This window comes from Cervus canadensis, chromosome 21 (genome assembly GCF_019320065.1).
Source record: "Cervus canadensis isolate Bull #8, Minnesota chromosome 21, ASM1932006v1, whole genome shotgun sequence".
NCBI lineage: Eukaryota > Metazoa > Chordata > Mammalia > Artiodactyla > Cervidae > Cervus > Cervus canadensis.
In genome coordinates, this window is record NC_057406.1 from 38,089,743 (window position 1) to 38,117,458 (window position 27,716).

General features: G+C 38.3%; 1 protein-coding gene and 1 pseudogene across 1 annotated transcript in view; one reads left to right on the forward strand and one right to left on the reverse strand.

Annotated features, from left to right (window-relative positions):
- The window catches only part of FAR2 (fatty acyl-CoA reductase 2), a 177,246-nt gene that overhangs the window by 42,159 nt on the left and 107,371 nt on the right, over positions 1 to 27,716 (forward strand). The window lies entirely within an intron of this gene.
- Positions 22,284 to 26,043, reverse strand: LOC122423157 (annotated as a pseudogene).

Sequence of the window (27,716 nt, forward strand, 5' to 3'; positions counted from 1 at the left end):
ATAAATTTCAAGAAATTCACAGAACAAATAACAGAGATAGCTGGGGATGTGGTCCAGGTTAGAGATTCCTTTCTGCTTCTGTTTATGTTTTACTAGAGAGTCTTACTGTACAAAGGCTTCTGTGGAGAAACATGGATGGGAGAATGATGCCACTGAGAACTAGGCCAGGGATCCTCTTAACTTCATGGTGGCATCTTTTCAGACACAAACTGGGATAGAATCAATTTTTTTCTGTGACTCATATAGGAAGGGCTATTCTAGGGTTTTCTCCTACAGTTGGATAAATAGCAAAGTATTTGAAAATGATAAAAATGGAGATTGGGTTGAATAAAGCATTGAAATGGCATTACTATGACACAGTAGCTGACATAGCATCAAATTCGCATACTCATAGATCTCAGTGCTGGACAAAACCTCAAGTGGGCACTTGCTCTGGACTTTGGAAGGTATAATTATGCTCACTTTGTAGCTCTGTTGCAGAATTTCCCCCAGATTATGTGTAATCATTAACTTTATTGTTAAATAGCAATTGTAATGTAAGTCAGAAGAATTCAACAACCATATTTCTGCCCAGGAAACCAATTGCCTTTATGAATAAGAACCATGTAAGAAGAAGTAAGGAAAATTGAGTTTATCTATACTGCTGATGCAAAGGGGCTGTGTGGCAATGCAAGAACTGTGGTTAATCTGCATGTTGCCTCCAAAATTTCAAGTGCTGTCCATTACGTCTATGAGACACATTGCTCATGGTCTGCAACATGGAGGCTAAACTAATGTTTTTTATCTGGTGATCAGTATAAAATTAATGACCCTCAGAAATAGTGGCCTGTCTGTCCTAATAATTATAACAATAAAAATAACTATAAAAAGAATCCTCAAGAACATTAATTTCCAATTCTGTCACTGTTTTTTTGTTCTTAAAATGTATCAGGAATTCTCCTCCTCCCCTCCCTTCCCTCCTCTCTTCCTTCTTCCTTTTCTCCCTTTCCTCTTCCCTTTCTATGTAAAAAAAAATTAGGGACTATGTTGTTCAGTCATGTCTGACTCTTTGTGACCCCAGGGACTGCAATATGCCAGGCTTTGCTTTCCCTCATCATCTCCCTGAGTTTGCCCAAGTTTATATCCATTGCATCAGTAATGCCATCCAACCATCTCATTCTCCGTTGCCCCTTTCTCCTCCTGCCATCAGTCTTTCTCATCATCAGAGTCTTTTCCAATGAGCTGGCTATTCACATCAAGCGGCCAAAGTATTGCAATTTCAGCTTCAGCATTAGTATTCATGCTTCCAATGAGTATTCAGGGTTGGTTTCCTTTGAGATTGACTCATTTGATCTCCTTGCTGTTTAATGGACCTTCAAGATTCTTCTCCAGCACCACAGTTCAAAAGCATCAATTCTTCGGTGTTCTGCCTTCTTTATAGTCCAGCTCTCACAACTGTACATAACTACTGGAAAGACCATAGCCTTGACTATGTGGACCTTTGTTGGCAAAGTAATGTCTTTGATTTTTAACACACTGTTCAGGTTTGTCATAACTTTCATCATCTTCTAATTTCAAGGCTGCAGTCACCATCTGTAGTGATTGTAGACCCCAAGAAGAGGAAATTTGTCACTACTTCTACATTTTCCCCTTCTATTTACCATGAAGTGATGGGACTGGATGCTATGGTCTTAGTTTTTTTAATATTGAATTTTAAGCCAACTTTTTTCACTCTCCTCCTTCACCTTCATCAAGAGGTTCTTTAGTTCTTCTTTGCTTTCTGCCATTAGAGTGGTAGGGGCTGTACATATCACCAAATGCACATATTCAAAAATATATTCACCTCTGGTTATTTTGCTAGGGATACCATAATAAAACAGCAAAACCAGGTGGTTTAAATGACAGAAATTTAATTTCTCATAGTTCTGGAGGCTGGAAGTCCATGATCAGGGTGCTGGCAGGTTTGGTTTCCTCTGAGGCCTCTCTCCTTGGCTTGCATAGGTGGCCTCCTCACGTGTCCTCACATTGTCTTTGTTCTGCATGTGTGCACTTGCACACACACACACACACACACACACACACATGATATTTAAATTTCCTTTTCTTATAGGGAAATCAGTCAGAGTAAATTAAGACCCACCCTAAAGAACCCAATTTTAATTTAGTCACCTAGTTAAAGATGTCTCCAAATACAGTTACATTCTGAGGTGCTGGGGGTTAGAGTCTTAACATAGGAATTTGGCAAAGGGGGAAGACACAATTCAGTCCATGACAATAACTTAACTGTATTGCATCTGAAACCTGCTGCCAAAATTCAGCTTGTTGCTGAGATATATAATGAGAAAAGGAAATGGAAAGGAAACCGACATTGATTTTTTTATACTTCTCTTGTGTGTGGAGCACTGGGCTAGGTAGTTCAGAGGCTGATGCCTCTATAGCCACCTGCTGCATACTCACCCTATACCAGGATCTTTATGTTCATTATTTTCAGCCCTCACAATGAAGCTTCAAGCCAGACATGATCTCCCCTTAACAGAAGACAGAACTGAAGTGATTGGTGCTTTTCTGAGCTGAGATTCACACGAAGGCATATCAGACTAAGAATCCCTTGCTCACTCTTCATGACACCAGAGTGACACCTGAATAACACTAGATCCCTGAGAGGCAACCCATGGCCATTCCAACTTGTATGAGCTAATTTCAGAAACATTCTCCTGTTTTGAGTGGGGAAACTGAGGGCTAAAGAGAAGCAAACCTCTCCTGGCCCCTCTGACTCCTCTATGTTGGTGATCTGTCATCCTAAGCAAGTAGTCCATTGTCAACTACAATTGCCTCAGTCAGTCACGGAGTTTTGCAGCAGGGAGCATTGTTGATGGGAATGAAATGGGTTCTTTTTCACATAAAATTTAAAACGTTGCTATGACTACTGCCAAGAACAGAAAAGTGGGTAATAAAAAAATCATGCCTTTCAAAGTAGGTGGGCTAAGGAATGTTAATATTAAAGATGTTGCTGTTTATCTCATATTGCAATGGAAAATTCTCCCTAAGAGGAATTTGGGGACAATTCAATACTTTACAAGATCAGTCAAGAAAAGCTTCAGAAGAATCAAACAACAAAAACTGCCTTTAAAAGGTCAATATTATTGGTGAAAATGTAATAGATGCAGCTAACCCAAAGGCAGATGCATTGCTGGTGAAATAAGAGGATGTGAATGTGAAGCTGAAATATCACTTTTCTCAATCAAAGAAAAGAGCTATCACTTCCAAATACAGGAAATGTTATTCATTGAACCCTAAATGTTTTTCAGAGTAATAATGAATAATTAGGGCTTCCTCAGTGGCGCAATGGTAAAGAATCTACCTGCAATGCAGGAGCTGCAGAAGACATGGGTTTGATCCCTAGGTTGGGAAGATCCCCTGGAGGAGGGCATGGCAACCCACTCCAGTACTGTGCCTTGAGAATCCTATGAACAAAGGAGCCTGGCGGGCTACAGTCCATAGGGTTGCAAAGAGCTGGACATGACTGAAGCGACTTAGCACGCACACAATGAATAACAGTTGTATTAAGAAGGCATCTCTTTGAGAGCTCAGGACCACCAGTTATAGACTAGCTCATAAACACAGTCAAACCTGTTCAGAATGCTCCTGAGTTTTTTCTTTCAGGATGGATTTCCAGTGCCCTCATGCTGCTCTGGGTCAGGTCTGCCAAACTGCCCTCTTCCAATGAAGTCTTTGACCTCACATCCTTGGTCTTGAGGAAATTCCTCCATCTTGTTATGTCTAGTCACTCCTGGTCCTACTGAATTAGTTTCTTAAATTGGAGAGATGCCATAACCAACTGATATGTAACCACTTCTAGAGCACATATATACAGTTTAACCCCAAATTTCATTGTCTTCTAAGCATTTTAGACCCCGTGGAGGACTTCTAGGAGAGAGAACGTGGCCTAGAGAATCTTTCCTCTCTTTAAACTGAATGTCTTTTCCTAAGCTTACATATTCTATTCAGTGTATCTATCTATTATATCTATCTGTCTGTCTATCTATCTATCTATTATTTATCTGTAAAAACCACTCACAAAATACAAAGGGCCAGAAATCTCTGGATTTCTTGAGAGAGCATTTGGTTCTCTCATAGCTTAATCCTTCTGTGTGCAGGTAAAACATCAGCTTGTGATATATCTTCTCTCTACCTTATTGGTGTCAGAGTGGGAAGACAGCTCCTTTTGCTCTTTTCTAAGCATATATGTTTTTACATCATCAAAGCCTATTTATTACCCTTAAATGTTCATTAATTCCTATGTACTTATCTATAAAATATGTAATTGCATATTTTTACTTGCTTCAATGAGCAGTGTTTACCTTGCCAGTATGCTTAACATTTTTCAACCATCATGTAACAGTTGGCAAACTTAGAGGGATATAGGACACATAAAAGATGCAGGTTTGATCCTTGAGTTGGGAAGACCCCCTGGAGAAGGAAATGGCAACCCACTCCAGTATACTTGCCTGGAAAATCCCATTGCCTGAGGGGCTTGGCGGGCTATAGCCCAGAGAATTGCAAAGAGTCAGACACAGTGTTTTTTATTAGTTTTTCTGAAATTCATTCACAAAATTGCCCATTAAAGATTGATTTTTCTATAGCTAACAGTAATCAAAATTTAGTTGAAATGTGCCTTTTGGAGTATAGTACATTTTTATATTTCTCCAGAAGCTAATTAGCAGAACACTCTCCAATTAGCATTTTACATTAACCACTAGCAATCTAACTTATTATTTATTTATCAAGCACAAACATGTATCATTCATGTATTAAGTGACTGTTTTAATTCCAGATGAAAATTTACCAAAACCCCTCAGATTGCTAGATTCTGTACCATGTTATTTTATTATGAAACCCCAAAAAGAAATACACAAAAGACTGCCTTAACTGCAAATATCAACACAAATTTGGAACTTTTCAAGGTGATGGTTGTGTACCATTCTGAATGTATTAAATGCCACTGAATTGTTCACATTAAAAATGGTTTATTTTATGTTATGTGAATTTCACCTCAATAAAAAAAAACAACGCAAAGATAGAAAAATCTCAATCTCTCTCCTTTATAAAAAAAAACATTATTTAACTCCACTAGGGTAAGTGTCTTGCCTGGAAAATTCCATGGACGGAGGAGCTTGGTAGGCTGCAGTCCATGGGGTCGCGAAGAGTCAGACATGACTGAATGACTTCACTTTCACTTTTCACTTTTATACATTGGAGAAGGAAATGGCAACCCACTCCAGTGTTCTTGCCTGGAGAATCCCAGGGATGGGGTCGCACAGAGTTGGACACGACTGAAGTGACTTAGCAGTAGCAGGATGTCTATCCAGGCCACAGAAATCAGTTTGAACCTGCAGTTCTGAAAGAGGTTAGGTCAGGCTTTAAATAAAGAAGTTGTAGGCAAGTTAAGTTGTCACTGAATTCTTAAATACCATTCAAGTGTCTAAGAACTGTACTTCTTCCAAAATATTTGTTCTCATCATGACAAACTGTGCGGCCTGGTTCCTGAGATCCATTATAAAGGTTGAGCTATCATCCTTGTTCTTAAAAGTCCCTGGAGAGGAAATTTTTTTTTAACTTTTGGTGGCATTTTCTATTATTTTGCTCTGACTCTCAAAGTTTGTATGGCTCAATTAAATCTCTCTTTCTGCTTTTAATACCCATTTCTTCTCTTTTAAATTCTTAATAGGAATAGATAACAGCTGAACTGGGTCCAGTAGATAGCACTTCAGAAACTTCAGTATTGTTACTGATCTTCATTTTCCAAGTTCCACAAGCTTTTCCTCAAAGATTTGAAAACAAATGTTAAACTATCTCTATTATTCACCTCTTGTCTCTTTTCAATATTTCCATTTCATGTATCATTTCATAGGCTTCTAAACAAGATAAAATTTTTACCCAGATATATGATGGAAAATTAATTTCTTCTTTTAACATATCCTCTTGTCCTCTGGAAACATAATAATATCATCAAATGCTACTGGTGCACTGAATTAAAATGTGTGTTCACATCTGTATCTCATTTGTTCTGTCAGCCATATTCTCTTTATTTAAAACAATGACACTGATAATGTGTCATTATGCTATATTCTGCATTAGAATTCAGTCTGAATTCAAAATCTTTAGCTATTACTGATGGGTCTTGTCTCTCTGAAATGTTTTATGTGTTCTATGTGTGTTTGCTATTAAAGTTCACTTTGTATACTTCTTTCAGTGTTTCCAACTTTTTGAATTCTAAAACTATTTCCAAAATATTCATCCACCTGAGTCCAACCTAGAAAGGCCTATCTGCCAATGTCTTATTCAGATGGAAATGGGGTGTATTTTCTATGTGTGGCTGCGAGCAATACTGGAACATAGCAGAGCATGTGGATGAGGGGCAAAAACAGAAAGATGGTGAGGACAGTCCAGGTGATTCACATGTCAGAGTCCCTAGCTAGGGATCTTGTGTTGACAAGGAAACCATATGAGAACCATGAGTACAGAATGTGAACCTCTAGTACAAGTACTCCAGCTTATTAACTCCTTTGGAGAAAGCTTCTCAAGCATGATGTATTCATTTGCTATTGCTGCAATAACAAACTATCACAAACTGGGTGGCTTAAATGATAGACCTTTATTTTCTCATAGTTCTGGAGGGTAAAAGTCCAAGGTCAATTTTTTGGCAGGTCTGGTTTCTTCTGAGGCTCTCTCTCCTTGGCTTGGTTGCATTCTTGTTGTGTCTTCGAATGATCTTTCTTTTATGTGCATGTCCCTGATGTCTCTTTGTGTGTCCAGATTTCTTCTTCTCACAAGGACATGACTGATTGGATTAGAGCCCACTCAAACATGCTTATTTTAGCTTAATCACCTCTGTTAAGGCCCTATCTCCTAATGCTCCGAATATCTCCACTTCCAGGGTTTGCTGAGAACCTGAGGCCTCTTTTCATAAGTGTGTGCATGTCTGACACTTTGAGACTTCATGGACTGTAGCTCTCCAGGCTCCTCTGTCCATAGGATTCTCCAGGCAAGAATACTGGAGTGGGTTGCCATGCCCTCCTCCAGGGGATCTTCCCGACCCAAGGACTGAACCCACAACTCCTGAGTTTCCTGCACTGGCATGTGGATTCTTTACCACCTCACCGTCTGGGAATATAGTAACTTAATTTCACGCCTTACTGGGTGCTTTTCACATCCCTGCTCCTCAAGTGTCCCCTGCACATGCCCAAACTTCCACTCAAATCTTTTTCTCTGGATTAACTTCTGTGGAAAGCCAGACCAGGACAGATACAAAGGAAAGTATGTTACAGTGTTGTAGAGTGACACAAAAACCATCAGCCCAGCATCAGATGACTGAAGTCAAGTTGTGTCTTCAAATCCTGGTCATTCTGCCATCAGGTTTTCAATCTCCTTATACGTCAGTTTACTCTTCAGTAAAATGGAGATGATAATGTCTACTTTTAAGGGTTCTTTCAATTTCTAAATTAGAAAATGAATATGATACTATAAAGTTATTTTAAAATATTACCAAAAAAAAAAATAAAATATTACCATATATTAATAGCACATATCTTCTGCTCTCAAAGAATTTGTTTAATTTGGACAGTCAAATTTAAATCTATGAATTTTTATACTGCATATGGCAGTGTATGGTTAAGATCAAATGAATGACCATCATAGTCAGTGCTGAAAATGTTAAATAACATCAGATTCAAACTCAATCCAGAAAGCTATCCTGACCTCTGGATCCATTTGCTTCACTGACTTCTATTATTCATTTGCTATGGGACAGAAAGGTCATATAAGAAACTTTCTGCCATCAGAGCTTCTGATCCTATTTGGAGTACAAGACATGTACACAAATGAAATAAAAAGTAGCAGGTGTTAAGTGCTAGAATATTAGATGAATAAACCTCGTACAAACTTAGAAAATTATACAGGGTAAACACTAAAAATGGTTGTGTGTTCATCCCTCAAGTGGGCTGTCATTAAACACTGTATTCATATGTTAACAAAAAGAAATTTTCATAAAACTAAAACAAACAAACAAAAAGGAGTTTTATAAAAATCGCACTGCAGACATAAATATTTAGTACTGAAAAAGACCCTGTAACAATTTCCTAGCCCACTGGTTTTTAATCATCCTAGGGGCAAGACCATCCCCAAGAAAAAGAAATGCAAAAAGGCAAAATGGTTGTCAGAGGAGGCCTTACAAATAGCTGAGAAAAGAAGAGAAGGGAAAGGCAAAGGAGAAAAGGAAAGATATGCCCATTGGAATGCAGAGTTTCAAAGAATAGCATGGAGAGAAAAGAAAGTCTTTCCCAGTAATCAGTGCAAAGAAATAGAGGAAAACAATAGAATGGGAAAGACTTGAGATCTCGTCAAGAAAGTTAGAGATACCAAGGAAACACATCATGCAAAGATGGGCACAGTAAAGGACAGAAACGGTATGGACCTAAAAGAAGCAGAAGATATTAAGAACAGGTGGCAAGAATACACAGAAAAATGATACAAAAAAGATCTTCATGATCCAAATAACCACGATGATGTGATCACTCACTTAGAACCAAACATCCTAGAATGTGAAGTCAAATGGGCCTTAGGAAGCATCACCACGAACAAAGCTAGTGGAGGTGATGGAATTCCAGTTGAGCTATTTCAAATCCTGAAAGATGATGCTGTGAAAGTGCCTCACTCATTATGCCAGCAAATTTGGAAACTCAGCAGTCACCACTGGACTGGAAGAGGTCAGTTTTCATTCCAATCCCAAAGAAAGGCAATGCAAAATAATGTTCAAACTACTGCATAATTGCACTCATCTCTCATGCTAGCAAAGTAATGCTCAAAATTCTCCAATTCTCCAAGTGAGGCTTCAACAGTATGTGAACTGAGAACTGGCAGATATTCAAGATGGATTTAGAAAAGGCAGAGGAACCAGTGATCAAATTGCCAACATCTGTTGGATTATCAAAAAAGAAAGAGTTCCAGAAAAACATTTACTTCTACTTTATTGACTATGCCAAAGCCTTTGACTGTTTGGATCACAACAAAGTGTGGAAAATTCTTCAAGAGATGGGAATACCATCCACATTACCTGCCTCCTGAGAAATCTGTATGCAGGTCAAGAAGCAACAGTTAGAACTGGACATGGAACAACAGACTGGTTCCAAATTGGGAAAGGAGTACATCAAGGCTGTACATTGTCATCTTGCTTACTTAACTTATATGCAGAGAATATTATGTGAAATGCAGGGCTGGATGAAGCACAAGCTTCAAGAATTGCTAGGAGAATTGCTAGGAATCAAGATTGCTAGGAGAAATATCAATAACCTCAGCTATGCAGATGCACCACCTTTATGACAGAAAGTGAAGAGGAACTAAAGAGTGCCTTGATAAATGTGAAGGAGGAGAGTGAAAAAGCTGGCTTAAAACTTAACATTCAAAATAACTAAGATCATGGCATCCAGTTCCATCACTTCATGGCGAATAGATGGGGAAACAATGGAAACAGAGACAGACTTTATTTTCTTGGGCTCCAAAATCACTGCAGATGGTGACTGCAGCAATGAAATTACAAGACGCTTGCTCCTTGGGAGAAAACCTATGACTAACCTAGACAGCATATTGAAAAACAGAGACATAAAAGTAGATGTAAAGGTCCATCTAGTCAAAGCTATGGTTTTTCCAGTAGTCATGTATGGATGTGAGAGTTGGACCATAAAGAAAGCTGAGCATCAAAGAACTGATGCTTTTGAACTGTGGTGTTGGAGAAGACTCTTGAGAGTCCCTTGGACTGCTTGAGATCTAATCAGTCAATCCTAAAGGAAATCGGTCCTGAATATTCATTGGAAGGACTGATGTTGAAGCTGAAGCTCCAGTATTTTCTGACCACCTGATGGGAAGAACTGACTCATTGGAAAAGACCCTGATTCTGGGAAAGATTGAAGGCAGAAAGAGAAGGGGATGACAGAAGATGAGATGGTTGGATGGCATCACTGACTCGATGGACGTGAGTTTCCACAAGCTCCGGGAGTTGGTGATGGACAGGGAAGCCTGGTGTGCTGCAGTCCATGGGGTCACAGAGTCGGACATGACTGAGTGACCGAACTGAACTGAGGGCATTTGAAACTATGAGAAGGATGGCTTGGGCTGTTATGACTAGAGTTGGGGAAGCATGAGTGGGTGGAGCCTAGAAATGCTAGACTACCCTGCAGTAGAGGGTAGCCCAATAGCCCAACAAGGAACTCTCCTGCCCCATCCTACCCACCAATCTCCCAGTCTTCTCACCCTCCATTACATAGGATAAAGTGATGCTCAGACAGGGCAAAAGATTCTCCATTCTGGGTTTAGTGTTCATATTTCAGACAGGGCTATATGATAGAACTACATTTGAACCACAGATGCAAATTATGTGTACTTTTAAGTTTGCTAATAGTCACATTTAAGTATTTTAAAACTGGTGAAATTAACTTTATAATGTATTTTATTCAACCCAGAATATATAAGATATTATCATTTTAATACATAATTAAAATGTAATTATTAATGAGATATTTTTTTGGTTTTTATACTAAATCATCAAAATCTGTCATATATTTACACTTAACAATATGTCTCAATTCAGACTAGCCACATTTCAAATACATAATAGTCACCAGGAGCTAGTGGCTTCCATATTGCAGCTCCTGGAGAGTCTGTGTTTTTCTAAACCATTTTTCCTTTGTTTCAATATACATGTCAGAAGCAACTGAGTAAAAGACCTCAGTTGACTCTGTCTACCATTCTTGTCACTGTATCATAGAAAGAAATGAGATTTGTCTGACTAAATGTGTTTTTCAGAAAGCTAAAGCCATGTTGGTTGTTATTTTGTACTTCTTGATCTTCTAAGGAGTTGGAAATTGATTTCTGTATAAGTCACTTGAGTATTTTTTTTTAATATTTGAAGGTAAATCAAACATTTTATAATTCCAGGCTTAATTTTTTTCTGAAAAATATGCAATCGTTTTGCCATTTGCCATAATTGCTTTCATTATTCAGAATATTACCTGAATATGAATTTCCAGCCTTCTTGCCAGAATGTTTTGTAGCTTGATTGTTCTTAGGTCTCTGTTTTTCTTTTTTAATAGTAGTTTGTCTAAATTCCTCTTACTGAAACTTCTGCAAATATTCACACATTTCCTCCAGCTAATAAAACTATTTATTTCTTGCCCATTTTTTTTACAAGATCAGTTTTGCATGTCACTAGCATTTTTTCATGCTATATTGAATATAAGTATTTTGTCCATTCTTCCTCTCACTTCTCTAAAACTTAGTTATTAAATGATAAAAATTTTTGCCTGGGGTATTATATAATTATTTTTATAAAAATTCTGTTTCTATTTTCAATAAAGATACCCCTGAAGTAAAAAATATAGTTTTTACTATTTGGATTTCAAGTATAATACATTTGAACATTAAATGTTTAAATCCAGCAAGACAGATTTTATATCCATGGTTAGATTATGAAAAAGAGGCACTCGTATCAACTTTTCTCAGGATTTTTAAGGGATGATACATCCACATTTTAGTTGGAATTTGGTAACTTTATTGTCAGAAAGTGGACAAAATAAATGGTCATTTCTAGTCTATACATTGTGTGTGTGTGTGTCAACTTCTCCTCAGCCAAAATACTTAAATGTGACTATTAGCAAACTTAAAAGTACACATAATTTGCATCTGTGGTTCAAATGTAGTTCTACCATATAGCCCTGTCTGAAATATGAACACTAAACCCAGAATGGAGAATCTTTTGCCCTGTCTGAGCATCACTTTATCCTATGTAACAGAGGGTGAGAAGACTGGGAGATATTTCAGGTGATAGAATTTTTTTTCCGTTATTTTATTGAATTACTGTTGATTTACAATTTCATATTAATTTCTGCTGTATGGCAACATGATTTAGTTATACATGTACACACATTCTTTTTCATATTCTTTTCCATTATGGTCTATCAGAAGATATTGAATATAGTTCCCTGTGCTATACAGTAGGCCCTTATTGTTTATCCAGACAATGGATCTTTACATCTGCTTTTATTTAAGTTTTTTGGCTGAATTTTCTATAGAAGTCCATATTATAAGCATTTTAAGTGTAAGTATTCCCTTCTCTTGGTTTCCCAGGTGGTGCTAGTGGTCCAGAACTCACCTGCCAATGCAAGAGACATAGAGATGCAGGTTTGATCCCTGGATTGGGATCCCCTGGAGGAGGGCATGGCAACCCCCTTCAGTATTCTCGCCTAGAGAACCCCATGGACAGGGGAGTCTGGCCAGCTACAGTACACAGGGTTGCAAAGAGATGGACAGGACTGAAGCAAGTTAGCACACACACATGCATTCCCTTCTTCAGGGATTAAACCCTGGTCTGCTGCATTGCAGGCAGATCCCCAACCATCTGAGCCACGAGGGAAGCCCGTAAGTATTTTAGGCTTTGCCAACTCAATGGTATCTGTCATAATCACTGCATGTGCCGGTCACTGTAGTGTGAAATCAGCCATAGATGATATGTAAAAGTACAGGTTTGACTGTACTTCAATAAAACTTTACAAAAGTAGACATCAGGCTGTATTTGGCCGGCATGCATGCCAGGTCACTTCAGTCGTGTCTGACTCTTTGTGACCCTATGGACTGTAGCACTCCAGGCTCTTCTGTCCATGGGATACTCCAGGCAAGAATACTGGAGTGAGTTTCCATGTCCTCCTCCAGGGGATTTGGTTGGCCCTTGTTCTAGCTATTCTAGAATCACTCACTTTACTCTGACTGTATAAAATAGTCGTTCAATCTCCCATCCTGATTCTGGCATAATGTTGAGTTGTTACACTGAGCTTTGAATACAATGAAGACAATTTCAGACATCACTAATTCTCATCTGACTATGAAACTGTATTTGATGTCTTTATTTTCCTGCTATATGTATAATAAAAAATCATTTATACCCCTGCTTTTAAAATTTATCCCATGTTTACATTGTTGTTTTATTTTGGTAGTTTCCATAAAAATGCATCCCTTAGCTTTGGTTAAGGTTTACAGGTTTTAGCCCTTAAGTTCTAGTTATTTCCCACTTTGAGTTCTTTTACTATATGGGGTGTGTGTGTATGTGTATGTCTGTGCGTTCACTCAGTAGCTCAGTCATGTCTGAATCTTTGTGACCTCCATGGACTATAGCCAGCTAGGTTCATCTGTCCATGGAAATTTTCCAGGCAAGAATACTGGAGTGGGTTGACATTTCCTAATCCAGGGGTTCTTTCTGACCGGTGGATCAAACCTGTGTCTCTGGCATGTCCTGCATTGGCTGGACGATTCTTTACCACTGTGCTACCTAGGAAGTGCCTTGCTGCATGGTGAACACTCTTAAATTTTCTGACGTATTGTTGTTGTTTTTGCTTAGTCACTAAGTCGTGTATGACTCTTGCAATCTCGTAGACTGTAGCCCACCAGTCTCTTTTGTCCATAGGATTTTCCAGGAAAGAATACTAGAGTGGATGCCATTTCCTTCTCCAGGGAGCTTCCTGACCCTGGAGTCGAACCCACATCTCCTGCATTGCAGGCGGATTCTTTACTGCTGAGCCACCAGTGAAGCCTTTCTGACTTATGCTATAGCATAAAAACAGCCTTCCAAAGATGATTTATCATAAATATTTCTCCATAAAAGTGTATGGATGAATTTATAATGCCCCTGGCTGAAATGGACAACAATTTCAGGATGAATGTGGCTGAAGCCATCACCACTGAAAAATGAGGCCAAGTTTTTTTGAAGAGCTTTCAATTATAGAATTTAAATGTGATGGTTTTGAATTCTTAATGTGAGTAAACACACCAAAACAAATGCAACATAATAGCCAAAAGTTTTCAAAGACAGAAAGGCCTAGAGCCACTGAAGAAATGTTTTCCTCTGGTTGTGGATACTCTGGGTTGCTACATGTGTTAAGTGGCTAAGTTACAATTTTGCTATGGGAACTGAGACTTGACCTTTGATATATTTACATATTTACCCCTAGCATTGTATTAACAAGCTTTTGAATTTACCCTGTGTTTGTAAGTGGCTTTGTTTTAGGCTTTCAAAGAGATTAACTTGAAAAGATCCCTTAGGAGGTTGAAAGCAGAAAGCTTAATTGCTTCCAGTCTCATTCCCTGCTAGCATCAGAGTTTACTTCTGTAGAATCAGTGCGTTAATGATGCTTCTTGAGGATAGGCAATGAATTCCCATATAGAGAGTACTCCTTGCTTAGCTATTTGTATTGGTTGATTAAAACTTTGTCTTCACAGCCTCTAAGCAGGTAGATTTTCTGTGGTTTGTCAGAAAGCAAGGGAAGAAAAGCAATAGTTCAGTGAGTAGCCGTAAGTGAGAAATAACCATCATTAATTCTTTCACCTTCTTCATTACATCAAATTCAAATATGGGTGCATCAACAAACTACTGTAATTTCTACTATTGTTTCATCATTGTGCTTGTGCAAGTTAAATCAATTAAGCTATTCTTTATGATTATGCAAATTTGAGTATTCTGTGTAATATGAACCGTTAGGCTTATGAAGCCCCTATAATATTTCAGAGTACCAAAACTCAAAGGACTCACATAGACGAGATTGGAAATGAAAGGAATTGACATTTATGAAGCACTTCCTGTTCTGGGCTGTATGGTGGATGCTTTATATATACAATCTCATTTAATCCTCACAAGCTTCTCCACAGGACAGATGAGGTTAATGAATTTTCCCCAGTCCCACAGTTAGTTACTAATTATTTGAACCTAGTGCTAGATAACTCTAGAATCACAGAATTCTTTTTTTAAAAAGCTGTTTTTGCAGATTTCTAGTTCAGCAAATAGTTGTTACATTTTTATCAAATCGCTCAAAGTTTCCATAAAATATTCCATGAAATTTTGACTTTGGTATTTTCAAAAACGTTTGGAAATACTGAAATTACCATCTGGATATCCTTCAGGAGTGAAGTCCATTTTTCTCAGATTTTATAGCAATTAATGAAATATAAGTGTCTGGTCAGAATAAAGTAAAAATGAAAGTGGAAATGCAAAGCAAGAGAGAGTTGAAATAAAGGCCTTGGTTCCTTCAGTGGCATTTTCCTCCCATTTATATACATTGCTGTAAGTTGGTGTCTACATTGCAGATACCAAAAACTTTTTGTTTTTGTTTCCGTTTGACAACAAAGAAATTAAAATGCTGATATTCCTATTATGCAACTTTTCACATGAGCAGTTACAGTACAGGGTCAAAATCTGACTGCAATGCCTTTTTAAAGCACAGTAAAGAGTTGTTTTAATAGGAAATGTAATAGAGCCAGATTATTCTGGGTTGTAATTCTTTGTATTACAACCTGCTCCATTTAAGTTACCTACTGCCCCCTGCAGGCATTTAAGTTTCCCTCCCATAAAATAGAATTGTTCCTTCAAATGAAATGTGCTTTATTTCTTAGAGGAATAAAATTGTGTTTCCATACACTAAATAAAATAAAAAGAGAAATTGTATTGTAATGATTTGTTGGAGGGATTACCAATTCCAAAGACTAACCTTAGCTTCTCAGTTTCTGAAACCGAGTTGTAATATCATTTTAACATTGATTAGATTCAATGGAATGAATTTCCAGCCTATGAACTCATAAGAAATTGATCTATGAACTAGAATCCCTGTTTATTATGTTTCTATTGGATGCAGAGTTTTTCCTAGGTACTAAAATTTTTATGTCTTCATTGCAAGGAAACCTCCTTCCAGTATCTTGGTGACTGGATGCTATGGCCAGTCCAAAGAGTTGAGGTGGATCCCCACTCAAAATTTGATTTGGATTTCCAAACTGATCATCACACACACACACACACATACACCAAGAACGTATGGAAAGGTTTATTATTCCCATAATGAAGCTTTCTGGGGAGAGCAGTACAGGTCTCTCAAGCTGATCTGAAATGTCTTGAAAGAACTGTGAAAGGAGGGAGACCAGCTTCGAGTTTTTGTGGTGGTTAGGGACTGAGGCTTGGAGTGAGGGTTTTAGTGCATGATTTACACTTACTGTTGGTGACAAAGCACCTAGGCTTTCTTATCAGCATGCCCAGATGAGAGACAGAAGGGGAAGAGGGAGGGGTAAGGCATAAAAGAAATCTGTATTCAAACATGAAGCAGACTGGTATGTTGGGTCCAAACAAAGATTGTTTAGTGAACATGAAATTAGTGCAACATGCAGTGAATACTTGTGAAGTGGATCATATAAAATAAGGCAGTGAAGTCTAAGCAGAATCCTGTCCCACAACAGCACAAACCCTTCTGGCTTCCATAATGTCAGGCTTTTATGTCTCTACCTTTTGATCACTGTTGGGAGAAAAAAAATCTACAAATTCTTGTTCTTTCCTTCTGTTCATGATATTTCCCCTGAAAACATTCTTTGATATTAGAAAATTTGGTAAGCTTTCTGACAAATCCAGTCCTTCTTGATTTTTTAGCCTGAGATTCAACTTACCTTTTTGATGATTTCTTCAGATCAATACATTTCATCTTTTGTGGAGATAAACTATTTTAACTCATAGTATTTTAAGAAAATTTTGCTGTTCACTATCTGCAATCACTTTCAATTATTTCTCTAAACTGAATGATAGTGAATCTTCTATTGTTTATAAAGTCTCATCTTCTATCCGGAACACTGACCTTATTCTTCCATATCATCATTTAAAAGGAAAATAATATGAATAAGGTGGTATATTGGTCACAGCAGAGAAAATTGCTATAAATGATGGTTTAATGGATGGATAGGACAGTAGCAAAGTTGAGATCAGTTCTGAATGACTGTAGACAACAGTTCTGTGTCTCTGCTGAGGAGAGATCAAAAAAAATATACACAGAGAGAATATTCAGAATACACCTGAAAAGATGAGGAGAATTGGGAGGAAACCTTTTAAAAGTTTATTTTTAAATTTGCTTATAAGAAGGATAAACTACCTTCTATGCTTGCAATAGTCTAGAGCAGTGATTCTTGATCTACTTGGAGTCATAGATCTGTGGGAGACCTGATGAAAATCCCTGATGGAGAGAAAAACTCACGTGAAGCAACATTTATTTGCCTTGGACCTATAATGTAAACTGTTATTCCATACTAACCTTATCTTGCATGATAGATAAAAAGATATTCCAAAGGGCGAGAGTTTGTTTCATAAGCTACTTAGTCTGCAGTGTTTCCTTACTGGCTGGCTCAGTTTGTGAGTTTTCCAGTTTGTCTCTTAACCTCGCTTTGTGTTTAGTTACGCCCCATTTATGGAACTGGCATATGAGATGCACAGTCTTAGATTTTTATGACTATGTTGAACATAAAATAGCCCTTTAACCAGGATCAGATATACACATAATAATAACAACCTTTGATTGACTGGTTACTATGTACCAGGCACAGTACAAAGCACAATCTCATGTAATCCTCTAACAACTTTTGATATGAGTATTAATCCCATCTCTTTGATGAGTAAAAATGAGACTTAGAAGGTTTAATAATTTGCCTAAGCATTTATTGAGCATCCCTTGAATGTCTGATATTGTAGAGGAAGATACAAATTAAACAAAACGTAGACTCAGTAAACTTTTAAAACTAAAAGTTTTCTTTTAATTAACTGCATTTTATTCATTTTTTCTTTTTATTTTTTTATTGAAAGATAATTGCCTTACAGAATTTTGTTGTTTTCTGTCAACCCTCAACATGAATCTGCCATAGGTATACATATATCCCCTCCCTTTTTAACCTCCCTTCCATCTCCCTCCCATCCCACCCCTTTAGGTTGATACAGAGCCCCTGTTTGAGTTTCCTGAGCCATACAGCAAATTCCCATTGGCTATCTATTTTACATATGTTAATATAAGTTTCCATGTTACTCTTTCCATACATCCCACCGTCTCCTCTCCTCTCTCCTAAGCGCATTTAAAAATATCTGTGTTTGAAATTATGACATGCAGTTGCCAGCCTTATGGTTTAATTATAACTCAAACTAATGGTATGGACAGTCAACTTCTTCCAAAACTCTATGGGTGTTCATTTAAACAATGATATATTCCATCATAAGGCTCTGCTGATGATGGCATTCAAACAGAGTTGTTGAATTTGAGACAAAATAAAATCTGACTTAATGCAAGATAATTTTTACAAGCCCCAAATTCATCTCCCTTGTTTGTACATATATGAAGTAATTGATACAGCATAACTGTGTTGAAAAACAGAGACCTTACTCAGCCAACATTACCCTGCCGGTCCCTATAGTCAAGGCTATGGTCTTCCCAGTGGTCACATGTGGTTGTGAGAGCTGAACCGAAAAGAAGACAGAGCGCCAAAGAATTGATGCCTTTGAACTGTGGTGCTGGAGAAGACTCCTGAGAGTCCCTTGGACCAGGGAGATCAAACCAGTCAATCTTAAGGGAAATCAACCCTGACTACTCATTGGGAGGACTGATGCTGAAGCTGAAGCTCCAGTATTTTGGGTCACCTGATGCGAACAGCTGACTCATTGGAAAAGTCCCTGATGCTGGGAAAGATTGAGGGCAGAAGGAGAAGAAGCTGTCAGAGGATGAGATGGCTGGATGATGTCACCAATGCAATGGGTATGACCTTAGATGATGAGGGACAGGGAGGCCTGGCATGCTGTAGTCCAGGGGGTTGCAAAGAGTCACGACCGGGTGGCTGAACAACAACCATAATGGTGACATTACATGTACTTCAAATAGATGTTACATTGCTGCCTCTTTATAGCTGTGAACATCTATGTACTTTCAAAATAACAAACTTCAAAAGAAAATAGAAGAAAAACTAATGCTTAGAGAGTTTCCTATTTATGTTTCAGTTCAGTTCAGTTCAGTCGCTCAGTCATGTCTGACTCTTTGCAACCCCATGGACTGCAGCACACCAGGCTTCTCTGTCCATCACCAACTCCCAGAGCTTGCTCAAACTCATGTCCATCGAGTCAGTGATGACTTCCAACCATCTCATCCTCTGTCGTCCCCTTCATCTCCTGCCTTCAATCGTTCCCAGCATCAGGGTCTTTTCAAATGAGTCAGTTCTTCCCATCAGGTGGTTGAATTATTGGAGTTATAGCTTCAGCATCAGTCCTTCCGATGAATATTCAGGACTGATCTCCTTTAGGATGGACTGGTTGGATGTCCTTGCCATCCAAGGGATTCTCAAGAGTCTTCTCCAACACCACAGTTCAAAAGCATCAATTCTTTGGTGCTCAGCTTTCTTTGTAGTCCAATTCTCACATCCGTACATGACTACTGGAAAAACCATAGCTTTGACTAGATGGACCTTTGTTGGCAAAGTAATGTCTCTGCTTTTTAATATGCTGTCTAGGATGGTCATAGCTTTTCTTCCAAGGAGCAAGTGTCCTTTAATTTCATGTCTTCTAATTGCAGTCACCATCTGCAGTGATTTATGCTTACTGTTTTTTGAAATAGCATTGTGTAAAGACAATTTGGATTCTCTCCCATTATTCTTTTACATTTGAATATCATAGCACCTTTCCTCTAAGTATTATCACCAATATCTATCCATAACTTTGATGCAGGTTTTAGAGTACTAGTGCTTTGTAGTAATTTGTCCTCTTTTGAAGATTAAAAAAAAAACCTGAAGCATAAAAATGTTAAATGTCTTTGTAAAATAATGATGCAATCAATGCTACACTTCTACCTACTCGGTTATAAAAGCTGAGTGATTTTGAAATCTAAAGATATGGACTGTATTACAGTCACTATTTTCTTTCCTACCTCTTTATGCTCCTCACATTTCCTGATCTTTCAGAATAATTTGAAGTTCATAACATCCTCCCTTTCCTTTCTCTTTGACCTATGTATTCACCCATCTACTTGTCAAACAATTATTCTGAGTATCAAACACTAGAGATACAAAGATAAAATTATATCCCCTTTCTCAAGGTACTTAAATTCTAAGGGAAAGACAGATATGGATACTATTGAAAAGTCCCCTGGTAAATACATTGAAGTTCCAGGAAACACCATTGACCCAATCTGAGGGGCTGAGCTGGGCCCGTTAAGGAAGCCAAAAATCATGTGTATGACTGAAGTGTCTGATATGTTAGCACAAATGGTAGAAGTTGAAATGGAATAGCATGCCAGGATCAGCTCACTTACAGTGCCTTGTTATAGACCACAATTGGGAATTTAAATTTCATTGTGAATCACATTAACAGGATATAAAAACTGAAGAAGCTTCAGTGAGAGAGTGACCTGGTGATATACGCAAAGATCCCACTGGAAGCTAGATGGAAGCACGATGTATGACATTAACAGAAAAGGTGACAGGGAATTGGAGGGGACCATTGAGGTCCCAAGGGGCTTTACAGATGGCTCAGTGGTAAAGAATCCACCTGCCAATGCAGGAGACATGGGTTCAATCCTTAGGTCTAGAAGATCCCTGGAGGAGGGCAAACCACTCCAGTGTTCTTGCCTGGAGAATCCCATGGACAGAGAAGCCTGGCAGGGTACAGTCCATAGAACCACAAAGAGTCAGACACAACTGAACATACACACACACATCTAATATGAAAGCTTGATGTTAATAACCAATAAGCACATGAATAATTCTCAACATCTTTAGTTGTTAGGTAAATTCAGATTGGACTTCCCTGGTGGCTCAGTGTTAAAAAAAACCCACCTGTCAATGCAGGAGATGCAGGTTTGATCCCTGGGTCAGGAGGATACCCTAGAGAAGGAAATGGCATCCCACTCTAGTGTTCTTGCCTGGGAAATCCCATGGATGGAGGAGCCTGGTGAGCTAACAATCCATGGGGTTGCAAAAGGAGTCAGACATGACTTGAGTAACTGAGCATAGCACACACTAAGGTCCCAAACAGCTGCACTGAGAACGTAGCAGGGACATACAGGAAAGAGGTTAATTGAGGCAAATCTCCAGGATTCATAGATTGATGTTTTGTGGGGAGTAAGTGACATAGAGATAATTCTCACATTCTGGCTTGAGTTATAAAGTGGTGGTGGTGCTGTTAATCAGGATTGAGAATCAATTCATCTTTTTAATCTGTTGTGTTTTTGGTGCCACTGAACCATCGGAGGTGAACTGTGTAAAACCCAATTATAGATGAGTCTAGTGCTCAGCAGGAAAGTCCGGTTGTAGCTAATTTAATGATTTAAGATCATATAGGTGGTGGTTGAAGCTGTATGTATGAATGAGGTCATCAGTTTCTATATGAAAAATTAAAACTGAAAAGGGCCTAGAGTCTCCCCCAAGGAAGTACTGCAAACTCAGAATCAAAATGCAAACTCAGGTCTATCTGGTCTAAAGTCTATATTTGATGCCTTCTGAAAATCATCTCATGGTTACAGTTTATTTTCTCCAAGTAAAAGATGGGTGGGCATTTTGGTGCACACAGATGATAAAGACAGAACATTTGAGACCATTCAAGGAGCTATTTGTATTCTCAAATGAACATTTATTTGTTTAGCTGATAAATAGATTGGTGTTCAACACTCTTGAGAACTTCATTTATTTTGAAAGTGAAAGAAAGTGAAAGTGAAAGACATTCAGTCATGTCTGACTCTTTGCGACCCCACAGACTGCCCATGGCATTCTCCAGGCTAGAATACTGGAGTGGGTAGTCTTTCCCTTCTCCAGGGGATCTTCCCAACCCAGGGATCGAACCCAGGTCTCCTGCATTGCAGGCAGCTTCTTTACCAGCTGAGCCACAAGGGAAGCCCAAGAATACTGGAGTGGGTAGCCTATCCCTTCTCCAGGGGATCTTCCCAACCCAGGAATCGAACCGGGATCTCCTGCATTGCAGGTAGATTCTTTACGAACTGAAATATGAGGGAAGCCCTCATTTATTTTCTTTAAATCAAAAACCAAGTTCTTTCATGAGCTATCTATAACCTTCTAGTGAAGCAGTGATCCCAAATCCATTCTAGATAAATCTTCATGGAAAACCTGAAAAGCATAAAAGAAAAAAATCTCAGTAATATTTTTCCAGAAAGTGGATGCTCTTTTGGTTAAGTTATACATTAGACCCTGAGGATTTGTGGGAACAGATAGTATGAATGACTCTGTAATTCATTTCAAAGATGACTTTTGAAGAAAGAACTGATAGGTGATATTCAGTACTCTACAGAGAAGAGAAATACTTAACAAAACTTAATGTTGGTGAAGTTTTGGTCTAAAGCTGTGGCCTTTGGTTTGTATGACATTCTATTCTGACAAGCCAGGAATCGCCTTCCCCGCCCCCACCCCTGAGTTTTATGGTATTATTAACATAAACAAAATTGTGCAGTAGCCCTCTCTTCATTTTCTTTGCTGTGCAGCCTGGTGTTGGGATTGCAGACTCTGATGGCCAATAGGGCTGCTCTTTCCACAAAGGCTTTGGGGTTCTTGGAGGAGATGTTGTGAGCAGTCCTGGCACTGGAAGACGTTACACATCAGCAGCACTTCAAGCTCCTTGAGGTTGTGGACCAGGAACTTCCGGAAGCCACTGGGCCACAAGCGCTGTGTTTTCTTGTTGCTCCCGTAATCATGTTGGACATCAAGATCTTTGGCCATTGACTCTCCTGCTTACCCTGTTGTCAGTGCCTCTGGGTTTCTGCTGGTTCTGTTTAATTTTGACATATCGGTCTGACTGTTGCTGGATGAGCTCCTTGGTCCTCTTTTTGACCCTGATTTTGGGCTTCAGGAAGGGTCTGAGAGTGGCAGTAATGCCAAGCAGGAGATGGCTGCCATTCCTAGGCAGCCCCACGAAAGAGAGGAGAAATCTCCTTTTTGAACCACAGAAAAATGAATGGAAATATAGTTACTCTTTTACAATTCTTTCACCTTTATCATTTTTTCAGGAAAGTAATTTATGCTGTACATCTACCCTCTTTTGCAAAGAATTATTACCTAGGCAGGAAATTTCCTTGGTTTTTAGGTTGCCATGGGGAAATCACCCAAGAGTGAAGCTCCTAGTGTGAGTCTTATTTTGTGGGAAGTGTCTGCAGACTTAACCCTTGGGCCCCATGACAATCTCTGCTGCTGCGTCACATCAGTCGTGTCCGACTCTATGCAACCCCATGGAAGGCAGCCCACCAGGCTCCTCCATCCCTGGGATTCTCCAGGCAAGAACACTGGAGTGGGTTGCCATTTCCTTCTCCAATGACGATCTCTAGGTTATGGCAATTGCATTAGGTTTATATGACTATCCACCTCTGAGATTACTAAAGTCATTGCAGTTCCCACAATATTTTTTTTTTAGCCTTCATGAAAACTGTGTCAATGCAGGAATAAAGGTTATAACTGGGTGGGACCTTGATCACCATCAGCACCTTACAAATTTCAGAAGACTTTGAGTTAGAAAATATGACAGAGGTAAAGTATAATCTTTTAATAGGATCTAGAGTGGTAAGGCCCAGTTTAATTTTGTAATCAGTGACTTGACAAACAGTGCAGTCAACTCACAGCAATTTGTTTCTTGGGCATAGAACAAATGGGAAACATCTGTGTATAAAAAAAAGAAATGAATTTGTTCTTCATATAAGAACTAGGTCTTTTGCTTTTCTCCCTCATTTTTTTCCTAAGTGTCTCCTCTAAGCTAAGACTAGCTTGGCACTGGAGAGACAGTGAAGACCTGATATTCTAATGGAATATCTGACAAAGTATATATAAGCAGAAACAGCTGAAAATTATCATAAGTTTTGTGAAGGAAATTTACATGAATCTGAGAGAAGGAAACATACTCATTACTATTACATGGGGTGTTCAGGAGGGCTTCTCTGGGCATGTGGCACTTAATCTAACACCTGAAGGGTAAGACAGGAACCAGCTTTGTGAACTGTGTGCTTCATGGAAGGAACAGTCTGTGCAATGGCCCTGGGGTGGCTTGTGTAGCTACATAGCTGCTGTGGACTTTTACAAAGTCTCTCTCTCTCTCTTTTTTTTTTTCTTGACAGAATCATACCAATCATTCCTTTATAATATTATGTTAATTATAAATATGGGTATCTGGGATCCTGGGATTGGATAGTAAAAGCTTATGCATTTTACTACCTTCAGGAAATGTTGCTCCTGTGTCCTCTCCTAGACCTGAATCATTATATCATTACACAGATTTCAGGGGTAGTGGAGAGAGATCTGTAAACTTGGAATGAAATTTATTTTCTCTGTTCTCAGCACAGAACAGGCCTGGTAATGTTCAGTGCACTGATGTGCTATGCAAATCTTTGCCCTTTTTTTTGGGGGGGGGTAATTAATCTATATATTTTAATTGGCAGATAATTATAATACTGTGGTGATTTATGCCATACTTTGACATGGATCAGCCACAGGTGCACATGTGTCCCCACATCCTGAATCCCCCTCTTATCTCCCTCCTCACCCCACCCCTCTTGGTTGTCCCAGAGCACTGGCTTTGAATGATCTGTTATGCATTGAACTTGCACTCATCATCTATTTTACATATGGTAATATACATGTTTCAGTGCTATTCTCTCATATCATCCCACCCTCGCCTTTTCCCACAGAGTCTGAAAGTCTTCTTTACATCTCTGTCTCTTTTGCTGCCTTGCATTTAGGATCGTCTTTATCATCTTTCTAAATTCCACATATATTCCTTAATATACTGTATTGGTGTTTCTCTTTCTGATTTACTTCACTCTGTATAATAGGCTCTAGTTTCATCCACCTCATTAGAACTGACTTAAATGTGTTATTTTTTATAGCTGAGTAACATTCCATTGTGTATATGTACCACAATTTCCTTATCCACTTGTCTGCCAATGGACATCTAGGTTGCTTCCATGTCCTAGCTGATGTAAACAGTGCTGCAGTGAACATTGGGGTACACATGTCTCTTTCAGTTCTGGTTTCTTTGGTGTGTATGCCCAGCAATGGGATTGCTGGGTCATATGGCAGTTCTACTTCAGGTTTTTTAAGGAATCTCCACAGTGTTCTCCATAGTGGCTGTACCAGTTTGCATTCCCACCAATGGTGTAAGAGGGTTCCCTTTTCTCCACACCCTCTCCAGCATTTATTGTTTGTAGACCGTTTTGATGGCAGCCATTCTGACAGATGTGAGATGATATCTCATTGTGGTTTTGATTTGGATTTCTCTAATAAGGAGTGATGTTGAGCATCTTTTCATGTGTTTGTTAGCCATCTGTATGTCTTCTTTGGAGAAATGTCTGTTTAGTTCATTGGCCCACTTTTTTATTGGGTTGTTTGCTTTCCTGGTATTGAGCTGCATGAGCTGCTTGTGTATTTTTGAGATTAATTCTTGGTCAGTTTCTTCATTTGCTATTATTTTTCTCCCATTCTGAAGGCTGCCTTTTCACCTTACTTATAGTTTCCTTCATTGTGCAAATGCTTTTAAGTTTAATTAGATCCTATTTGTTTATTTCTGTTTTTATTTCCATTACTCTCTGAGGTGGTTCATAGAGGATCTTGCTGTGATTTATGTCAGAGAGTGTTATGCCTACGTTTTCCTCTAAGAGTTTTATAGTTTATGGTCTTATATGTAGACCTTTAATCCATTTGGAGTTTATTTTTGTGTATGGTGTTAGAAAGTGTTCTAGTTTCATTCTTTTACAGGTGTTGACCAGTTTTCCTAGCACCACTTGTTAAAGAGATTGTCTTTTCTCCATGCTATATTCTTGCCTCCTTTGTGAAAGATAAGGTGTCCATAGGTGTGTGGATTTATCTCTGGGCTTTCTATTTCATTCCATTGATCTATATTTCTGTTTTTGTGCCAGTACCATACTGCCTTGATGACTGTAGCTTTGCAGTATAGTTTGAAATCAGGAAGGTTAATTCCTCCAGTTCCATTCTTCTTTCTCAAGATTGCTTTGCCTATTCGAGTTTTTTGGTGTTTGTTTTTTTTTTTTTTTCCCCATACACATAGTGTAATTATTTGTTTTAGTTCTGTGAAAAATACTGTTGGCAGCTTCATAGGGATTGCACTGAATCTATAGATTGCTTTGCGTAGTATACTCATTTTCACTGTATTGATTCTTACAATCCATGAATTTCATCTGTTTGTGTCATCTTTGATTGCGTTCATCAGTGTTTTATAGTTTTCTATATATAGGTCTTTTGTTTCTTTAGATAAATTTACTCCTAAGTATTTTATTCTTTTCATTTCAATGGTGAATGGGATTGTTTCCTTAATTTCTCTTTCTGTTTTTCCATTGTTAGTGTATAGGAATTCAAGGGATTTCTGTGTATCAATTTCATATCCTGCAGCTGTACTATATTTGTTAATTAGCTCTAGTGATTTTTCTGGTGACATCTTTAGGGTTTTCTATATAGAGGATCATGTCATCTGCAAACCATGAGAGTTTTACTTCTTCTTTTCCAATCTGGATTCCTTTTATTTCTTTTTCTTCTCTGATTGCTGTGGCTAGGACTTCCAAAACTATGTTGACTAATAGTGGTGACAGTGGACACCCTTGTCTTGTTCCTAATTTTAGAAGAAATGCTTTTAGTTTTTTGCCATAGAGAATAATGTTTGCTGTGGGTTTGTCGTATATAGTTTTTATTACACTGAGGTATGTTCCTTCTATGCCTGCTTTCTGGACAGTTTTGATTGTAGCTGGGTGTTGAATTTTCTCAAAGGCTTTCCCTGCATCTATTGAGATTTGTTAATTTGTTAATATGGTGCATCATATTGATTGATTTGCAAATATTGAAGAATGCTTGCACCTCTGGGATAAAACCCACTTGGTCATGATGTATGATCTTTTTAATATGTTGTTGGGTTCTGTTTGCTAGGATTTTGTTGAGTACTTTTGCATTTATGTTTGTCAGTGATATTGGCCTGTTGTTTTCTTTTTTTGTGGCATCTTTTTTCTGGTTTTGGTATTAGGGTGCTGGTGGCCTCACAGAATGAGTTGGGGAGTTTACCTTCCTCTGAAATTTTCTGAAAGAGTTTGAATAGGACAGGTGTTAGCTCTTCTCTAAATTTTTGGTAGAATTCACCTGTGAAGCCATCTGGTCCTAGGCTTTTATTTGTTGGGAGATATTTTTATTATAGGTTTGATTTCTATGCTTGTGGTGTTAAGCACTGTTAAGATTTCCTATTTATTCCTGGTTCAGTTTTGGAAGGTTATAGTTTTATAAAGATTTGTCTGTTCCTTCCAGGTTGTCCATTTTATGGGCATTTTATTGTTCATAGTAGTCCCTTGTGATCTTTTGTATTTCTGTGTTGTCTCTTGTGATTTCTCCATTTTCATTTATAATTTTATTGATTTGATTCTTCTCCCTTTTTTCTTGATGAGTCTGGCTAATGTCTTGTCTATTTTATTTATCTTCTCAAAGAACCAGCTTTTAGTTTTGTTGATTTTTGCTATAGTCTCCTTAATTTCTTTTTCATTTATTTCTGCTCTGATTTTTGCCTTTTTTACCCTAGTTATTCTGCTGATCTGAAAGGAATAAATTTTCTCTTTGTAGTAGTCCTTACCCTTATGCAGAATTGGACCAAGGTGTTTTTCTTTCAACACATTTCGAGTCTTGGATCTGAGCAGCTTTTATGGCTTACTTGAACTCTTTCAGGTTGTTGCAGTGTTTCTACAAGGTTTGATACTCAGTGTTTATTAAATGACTAGACAGGGGAAAAAAGATGAATGAAATATAGATACCAAAAATCTATGCCATATTTTAAACTCTCCCTATTTTGGTAAGTACATAGAGAAAGAATAACCAAGTGATACCAATAGGTA